Source organism: Carya illinoinensis, chromosome 7 (genome assembly GCF_018687715.1).
Source record: "Carya illinoinensis cultivar Pawnee chromosome 7, C.illinoinensisPawnee_v1, whole genome shotgun sequence".
NCBI classification, from domain to species: Eukaryota; Viridiplantae; Streptophyta; class Magnoliopsida; order Fagales; family Juglandaceae; genus Carya; species Carya illinoinensis.
In genome coordinates this window covers 7,999,171-8,008,883 of record NC_056758.1, presented here as the reverse complement: position 1 = coordinate 8,008,883, position 9,713 = coordinate 7,999,171, and positions in this window count along the sequence as shown.

The window sequence follows — 9,713 nt, the reverse complement described above, 5'->3', positions numbered from 1 at the left end:
TATTTAAATAAAATTTTAGTACTTAGTTGAAAGATTTTTATTACCTGCTGCGTTATTTTTATTGTACATGTGTTGCATATACACACACTTAGCACTTGGCGATGGGATGTGTGACCCGTATTATCATTATCTCGACGCCTCGATTTCCATGTGTCCGTACGTTGGAGTTGGGGGGCGTCACAGCAGCCAAACCGAGGAAAGTCAATTTTATTGTTTGAAAATCAATTATAAAACCTTTGTAACTTGACTCGCTCATTTGTCCAGAAAAAATGACCAATTTGTCTTACAAAACCCATATGTCCTAGACTAATGATATGTAATGAATGCATGAACATGCAAAAGGTCCCATCAATTATTGTGACATGGCATCTTCTTTGGCCACCCACTTTGCTTTAAATTTTGGCCTATTTTTTTCATCTACACCACTTTGTATGATCTTTTCTTTATTTTGGAAACAAAAATCTGTTAGTTTACCAAATTTGAGACTTATGGAAGTTATTTGATAACTCAACTCTTCAACCTTATTTTCTAAATTCTTTTCTTTCATTGTATATTTTATTTTTCCTTCATTTTTCTCAAGTTAAAATAATATGACTTTATATGGCCAAGAATACCATAAAAAATGATAAGTATGAATAAACTTACATTCGGACTTGCCTTGGTTGGGCTTGTTTGTCATTGATCTATCATGTGAGGCTCTTGGAACATGAGTTTTAGACACGACCTTCTTTGGAGTTTCCTCATCTTGACTCCCTTTAACAAAAATGATATCTTTTAATGAAGTGGCAGCGGATGAAGAGCCTTTAAGTTCCATACCTTGAAAAGTCATATACCCTAAACTCATGCGATCACAATTAGATTTTTGAAAACTCAACATCTCTTCTAATTTCTGTGTTGCTGTTTTTTGTTTGCACTCCTGAAACTTTTCCAATTCTTTTTTTCTTGCAACCTTTTGATCTTTTAATATTAATACTTCAACACCAAAAATTTTTAATGCCTCTGAAAAATTGTTTTACTCATTCTCCACAACAATAAATCTATTGTAAAGTTTCTTGTTGAGTTTTTTTAATTTGATCACTTATTCATACACATCATTATATGCTTCCTGTAAATTTAATTCTAGGTCAGCATCAACAAGTAATACATCCGAATCACTGTAATCACAACCACTTTTAGATTTTGTTAGTGCAATTTCAGGAAAATGATTCATAATAGTAGAAAAAGCTATAAAAGATTTTTCATCATTAGATGATGAGCTTGAACTTTCAAAATCTAAACTATCACTAAGTGTGACATTTAACTATGTTCCTTTACTTTTCTTGAGATTTGGACATTCAATTCTTATATGACTATAACCAGAATATTCATAGCATTATACTTTATCATTATTACATTATTATCAGATTTTTCTTTATTCCACTTTTCAAAATAATTTTTCTTTGCAAAAAATTCTTTACCACTTTTTTCCTTTCCACTAGACTTTTTACTAAGCATGAATTTTTTGAACTTTCTTGCTATGAGATGTATATTGTCATTGTTAAAATTTTCTTCACAAGACAAATTATGTTGATTCTCTTTTATTGTTTTAAAAGCAATGGATTTATATTTTCTTGTTTGAGGAAGTGAAGATTCATACGATTGTAAGGAACCGACCAGTTCTTCAACCTTTATTGTATCCAGATCCTTACTTTCCTCAATGGCAGTAACTTTATGTCAAAATCTTTCAGGTAGAGACCTCAAAATCTTCCTCACGACCCTTGAATCCTCCAACTTCTCTCCGAGATTAAACCTAGAATTCAAAATATCATTTAGTTTAGCAAAAAAATCATTAAAACTCTCATCTTCCAACATTTTAATTTCTTAAAATTTTGAGGTTAGCATCTACAATTATGAATTTTTTACTATTCTTGTGTCTTCATGTGTAATCTCTAAACTATCCCAAGCTCTTTTATCAATCTCATACATGGAGATTCTTTTAAATTCTTCAGGGGATACTGCTACGAAAATAGTGTTAAGTTCTTTGCTATTTTAATTACAATTGCTGATTTCGTCTTTCATCCAAGCATCTATAGATGTCACGAGTATAGTCCATCCTCGTTCAATCGAATATCATACACGTTCATCCAAAGACTTGAGGAAAGCTCTCATACGAACTTTCCAACAAGCATAATTTTCTCCATCGAAGTGTGGTGGAACATATAATGACGTCGACATAATTTACAAAGGCATGGATCACACTCGAGTGAGTGAAGCAAACTCTGATGCCAATTGAAATTTCCATTGTATCTCTGTAAAACTATGAAATTGTCTAACAATTTTCTTGAACAAATTGGTTAGATCTCAATATTATGATTATTAAAAGAATCAAATACTTAGAAAAATAAATAAACTTGCACAACACAATGATTGGTTACAAAAGGAAACCTTTTAAAGAACTCTTTAAAAGTAAAACCCTACAGGGTAGCCAAACCCAAGAAAGTCAATCTTATTGTTTGAAAATCAATTTCAAGTAATTCTCAATTACAAAACTTTGTAACTTGACTCTCTTACTTTTGTAGACAAATGACCCATTTGTCTTCTATCACAGTAGCAGCCAGAACTTCTGGCAATCTTTAAACTATTGTCTTCTCCTCTGGATCTCCAGTGACTGAAATCCAATCAATGATCCTTCACACTTGAAGCACGATTATACTCAAAGAGAGATAAAAAATATGAAAAGTCACTAAGGAATTTTCTCACCAAAATATGCACAAGAAAGTGTTAGAAAATATGTAGATCTGAATCCTTGTAGATCCTAACCAATAGGATCTCTTAAATAAACAATCTGGAAAAAGTTCCAGTTGAAGTAGGATTCTGCTAACAGAAAACATCTGTCGCTAGGACGTCTCCTGACGAATTGCTGACATTTTGCGATAACTCTCTTCTATAGTGACTGATTTCTGTTCAGCTTCTATTTTGGATAAATGCAGATTTTCATGGACTCTACTTTCACCTAAATGGCTTATCTAAATAACCTTTAAGACTTCTAGATAAACTTAATGTTGTTTAGAGATAAAGTCAATAACTATTTTTCATTAATCTTAAAATTACAAATATAATGATAAAATAAATCTTATTATTTAGTCATCTAATCCTAGCTAACTTTTATCTTTACAAAAGGTATCACGAAAACATCCCAATGAGTGCCCATGAGCTCCTTCCTTAGCTAAAAAATCAGCTGCCATATTCATTCTCTAAACACATGCTTCACTTGAACATTAAGAACTTGCAACAACCCTTGAACTTCCTCCCAAAAATCCCAAAAGTACCATAAAGTACCCCTCCCTAAGCAAAGCTAACCCCTACAACACTCGAGTCTAACTCTAGCACAATATTGTGCAAATTCAAACGTCGGCATAACAACAAACCATCAAGAAATGCCCTACACTCCGCAACTGTGTTTGTAGCATGCCCATAGTGATGAGAAAAACTTGTAATGACCTTTCCACTAGAACACCGAATTAGCCCTCCTCCACCTGATGGCTCCAGATTTCCCAAAGAACTTCCATCCACATTCAACTTCACCTAGTTACCTTCAGGCCGAGTCGAACCAACCAACAATGGAGACTTAGAACGCACTGGAACAATGGGGCAGCCAAGTTCCTGCAATACAAACATATCTATGTCATTCAATTATTGGAATTTCCGAAGAGTACTAGAGATCTCTATAAAAAAAGCCTTGCACCATTTGAATCAAAGTCATCCAATCAAACACAACTCCTTCCATACACGCAGCACATCTACCCTTTCAAATTACCCAAGTAATAATAATGGATGCAATACCACGTAATCAGCCCACTTGAAAGGATGAGGAAGCCCTTAACCACTAGATATTCATTATTCGCGCGCTTCCAAATTCTGATTTGTTGGAATCAAATTCCAAAAATTCCAGAAAAGAAATCTCATTTCTTATGTGATCCTTTGCCATCGCCCAACACATGGTCAAGTGTTTCAGCTTTAGGATTTGAACAACAATTACATTTAGATGCTAAAGGCACCTCCAATGCCATAATAACCTCATCCACTGGAAGTGCATTCCGTTGAGCCCGCCAACACACAAAGGACATTTTTTTTTTTTAAACCTGATGCTGCCCTCACGATGTCGTATTAAGTTCCCAGCGGATTTCATACTAAATTTGCCACTTTCTTCAAGTTGCCACACAAGAATATCTGCTGTCTCATGCAAGCGTAGATGCTTGCTACTGTTTTTTACAACCATACCACCAAGCAGCTCCCTAAATTTACATAAATCCCATCCGTGACCTGAAAAATCCTCCCACAACTTCAATTCTGGATCACCTACCACTGGAGCTTCATCGGCCACTGCCCCATCTCCCATTCGATTATCAAACCAAAAATTTTACAAGCCATGATTTAAAGAACAAAACAATAATACCAAATTAGCATGCTATTGTGAAAAGTAAAAAAGTAAAATTAACATATAAAATCAAAACTTAAACTTATATTAAAATTTTAAAACATTATAAGAATTTAAATAAATTGTAAAAGGTTTATCGTGGCTCAGTGAAAGAATATTATTTATAATGGAAAGTGGAAATAAACTTATAACAGCTAGCAGATCAAATTAGGGGAAAAAAAAAAAATAACACACACACACAATAATTTGAAGGTTCATATGAAATAAATAGTTTTCTTAACATAAACAAAGTCAAAATTTACCATAAAGTAAATTGTTATGTCTACTGACTAGTGCATTTTTCAGAAGCATAAACCTAGCTATGATAAAATTAAGTATCATTTTTCAACCACATTAATCAACTGGAAGACATGACTGGCACTTAAACGTTAAAACCCACCATTCACGGCCAAGACCAAGGTTCATCGATTCTCAGAGTCTCTTTCAAATTTTCTTTGGTCTCTTTTTCTACTTAATTCACGGCCAAGACATGACTGGCACTCCCCATTGCCACATTCACATTTGCCAACTCCAGTTGCACTATGTGAAGCATGGGTCTAAAATCCTCACTGCTTGGCCCTATTAAGGTACCCCAAACTATCACCAAACCTTTTCAAATTATAATTAACAGAACCCATTAATTGCAAAGTCATTGCAAGAAGCAAAGCAGAGAGTTTATCATCTCTATCGAAAGCTTCTTGGCTCCCTCTGATCACAGAGGATCTGCAAGATTTTCAAAACTAAAGGGTCTAAGTGGAAAGATAAATCAGGAGTTAATGGGGGATGAAAAAATATCTGAGAGAGAGAGAGAGTACAATTTGAGAAAAGGAGAGAGAAGAGAAGATGCCGAAATTCTAGAAAAATATGAAAAATCGGAACTAGAATCATGGCTGGTGTTCTTCAAGAGAGAATGGAATTGGAACAAGCCTTTTTCAAATTTGGACACTCCAGAAAAATCTAAAAAAATCACTCCTGTAAGTCACAAAATTTCTCGCAAGTGATGTCGATGCTTTTTACCCAGACAAAGGTTTTCTGAAGGTTCAGGATTGTTTACTCTAATTCCTTGAAAGCCTTTCCTGTAAGCCTCTCAACATGTCTCGCATCTTTAGCGCCTAGCCTCCAACCTAACCTCAACAATTCCTGTGCACAAAATCAAAGGGCCTTTTAGCCACAAAGAGCTAAAGCCAAAAAAGATTTGATCTTTTTGAGGGTTTCCATTTTTTCATGCACTGGTGGCTCATTGCCATCATGAAGATCCTGAAAGCAACCATTTCTAGGCTGAAAATGTCTAACGGGAGCTTTGTTGGAGCTTAGCGACAGAAGAGATGGGCATTGACAAAGATAAAGAGGGGTAGAGAGCTGAAAGCCTATTTCTGTGTGGGTGCTTAGAATGGTTTATGTGTGGTTAAATCCATTTCTCTTATTGCATTTTTTCTTCCGTGGCAACAACTGAATAGAGGGCTGCCCTTGGGCATTTATAAGCCCAACCGTTGCAAAGCGGCTTTGTATTGTTATTTGTCATCAAAGATTTTTCGACAAGTCTAAATTGAAAAAAAAAATTTACAGGTGACTAACACCCACCCCCTTCGACTGCACACGCAAAAATAAAGATATAAATAACATAATGGCCAGCCCCTTCTAAAGAAATCACACTTACTCGCAAAGTAAAACACATTATATATTATGATGTCAGAAATGAAAACTCATTACAGGTCCTATATAATAGAAGCTGTGTTTTGTGGTCATGTTGTAAAAATAAATTAGAACACATCTAATCGTAGCATTATAACTTTTTCAGAACACATCTAAATCACCCCAATCAAAACCCCACAAAATAGAACGGGAAGCCCCACAAAACCCCACAAAATAGAAAGTAGTCTATCCTTAAGCATTTTTGCATGAACTGGGAGGTTTTTGAGACTTGAACATATGCACTTGTACTGAAAATTAGCCAATTGATTCAGAAAGTAGTCTCCACTAGATGCGAAAAAAATTCCAAAAAGAAGTTTTGAGTGATATTCATTTATGGCTGTAACATCGGGAATGTGAAAGCCACCAACTAACAACTTGTTTTGAATCCTGCTTGTTTTCATGAGCGACGTCATGGTTGGCATGGAGACCAACTACCAAATAGTAGACAAGCATTACAATGCTACAAATGAAGGACCTCCAAAGTGCGAAAGAACCAAGGGACCCAATAAGAAAAATATTCATCGCAGTCGATAGTGAAGGCAACCATGGAACGAGTGGAATCCCCCAACTTGGGAACACAGTACTTTTGAAGCAGCGCCATCCTCAAAGTCCCACAAAACAGAACACAACACCCCACAAATATATAATCAACCAAAAACCCCCACAAAAATTGGAAAAATGTCTACAACAACCAAAAACCCCCCACAAAACATGCTACCACACCAAAAAAAAAAAAAAAAAAAAAAAAAAAAAAAAGAAGAAAAGAAAAAGAAAAAGGAAAAAGAGAGAGTAAGGCACATAACCATTAAACACAATATGCTAGAAATGGAAAGACGACCAAATGAGAAGAATAAAAAAGCTTTCTTCCATTTCTTACTTGTCGAAGGAAAAACAGAACAATGTTGTGCTGCGACGATGATATGGGCCTGCTGATGAGTTGGGAGAAATGAGATTCAAATGGTAAAACGCAAGTTTTGACGTTGAAAAAAGAAAAAACAAAAAGAGTTTTGCTACATACAAGCAAAGTTACGTACTAATCTGCATACTAATACTGATTTCTTTATATTTAAAATTTAAATTAGCATTATTTTCAATAAAATTTACTTTTTGACCAATCACATTAGATTGGTGCATATATTACTGCGCAGTTATACTTGTAACTAGATTTTTCCAAACAAAAAAGGGAAATGCTTGGTAGCCCGCTGGTACCTCCCGCGTGGCTACTTGACTCCATTTTATTCTTTTATTATTAATATTTTTATTTAATGATTAAGTAAGTATTTTTTAATATATATAAATAAATAAAAAAGAAGAAGAAGAGCGCACAACAAGTGGCAGCTGTAGTGCCAAAAATAAAAATAAATAAAATAAAATAAAAACAAATATTCTGTTGTGCGGAGGTTTGTAGACAGGAAATGATGATTGTCCAGCTTTTCTCGAACTCTATTTCCATCCCCACTCTCTACACCTTACGGGCCATTTTTTTCCCTCTCAAAACGTGCATTTTGAAGACTTCGAAAACCTACCCATTTTGAAGATGAATTCTTGCGTCTTGCTCTCGGTGTCTTCCACCTTCAAAGCTTGCCGTCCCGCCATCGCCCCTCCTCTACTCTAGTTCTCGTGTCGCCGTCGCCACTCCCTTTGTGCCCAAGTTCTCATGTGTCCCCCGATGCCTATGCTTTGAACCCCCTACCCCCGACGTCTCTTTCTCCAACTCTTCTCTCTCTCTCTCTCTCTCTCTCTCTCTCTGTGTCTCTCTCTCTCTCTCTCTCTCTCTCTCTCTCTGTCTCTCTCTCTCTCTCTCTCTCTCTCTCTCTCTCTCTCTCTCTCTCTCTCGGATTAGGGGTTTGTTTGCTAGTGAGTTTTGCAAGGAAGATAATATGCATTACAGTTTTGGGGTTTGGTTTCTTGAGTTCTGACTTTTTGATTTCATACTCGTATTTTCATATTGTAGTTTATTCATTCTCGGCAACATTGGCCGTTATCTTATCTGTAGTTATTTCATTTTCAAATTATTCATCATTGGAGTCTTCAGATCAAACGTTATGCTTATGGGCATCGAGTCTAATTCTTAGGTCTTCCTTTTGTTAGGAATTGTGCTTCTCCGAGAGGGTTTTGAATAATGGAAGATAAAATTTGTTTAGCAAGGTGCTGTTGGATTATTGATTGTTGATTTTCTATCCGATCCGTCTCAGTACGCTCTGTAAGATAATATCGTGGGATTTAAAAATACTTTAGTGCTGAATATATAAGTGTTTGACTCTTAAATTCATATCTTGATCAAGCTGAGTTGCAAAGTGGATCCATGACCATGTTCATGTCTATTATTATTTTAGACCTTTAGAAGGCAACACTATTATTAAATCTTTTTTTTGTAAGTACTATTATTAAAGCTTTTAAATCGTTATTTATGCTATGTGATTGTTAGAAATAATGCCATGGCAGTGTTTCGACATCTCATTAAACAAGTTTATCTTTAACAGTATGAAATGAGGATGGACATAAGAATCTATTTATAATAGTTCAAATTCAGTTGTCAATTGTATTAATGTCTCTCATACTTACTTTTTATTTTTGATTATGAGCATATTGACAAATTATATTGTTGAGTTATTGTCTTAGGATTGCTTTTGATGAAAGCTGATGCAAATAGAGAGCACGGTTCCTAGGCGGAGGCTACTCCTTAAATAGTGGGGGGATGAGGACTTATTCAGCTGCTAGAATCCTTATAAAATCTTATCTATTTATTTCAAACTTTTTTTGCTAAGTTGTTAATTCTTTCTTATATTATTCCCGCAAGAATTTGTTGCCATATTGGCAATCCCTTCCTAGTTTATTTCCTGATTTATAGCACATGTAATCCTTTAAATATGGTATTCATAGAAAAGAAAGGTAGTTGCCGAATTTGATATTGAATTTTAGAATGAAGAGATTTCATTAACAGAGAGACTCTGTTTGTAATTTATTCCCTCTTGAACATCAACGTGAGGTTGGCTGTTGATGCTTGCACCATTTTGGCATCAGAGAAAGGTTTTCTTCCTCAAGGAACTCAGTGTTTCATGCCTGTAACTCGCAGTGGTAATTCTTACAATATGGTGAATAGCCAAAACCCAAACACTAATCTACCCCAACTACAAGCACAGATCACCCAACTTGCATCTGTTCTGGAATAGATCAATCAAAGGCTGGATACAATGGAGGAATGTCGAACTTGAGATGAGTTTGGACCTCACAATAGGAGGGTGCATTGGCCTCCTTTGGAAGATGAAGTAGATGGCAGTGAAGGGTACGAAGAGGATGAGGAATACAGTGAAAGGAACAGGGGATTTGGTGATCGTGAAGCTCGCTTTGGGCAGAATGATCATGAATTTCCAAGGGGATGAGGAGGACGTGGCTTCAACCATCACCCTCTTGATGAACTAGCCAAGGGAATGAAGGTAGATGTCCCAGATTTTTTTGGGAAGCTGGACCCCAATGTTTTTGAAGATTAGTTGACAGCTATTGAGGATTATTTTGATTGGTTCTCTGTGTCCGAGGATAGAAAATTTTGTTATGTCTGTATGAA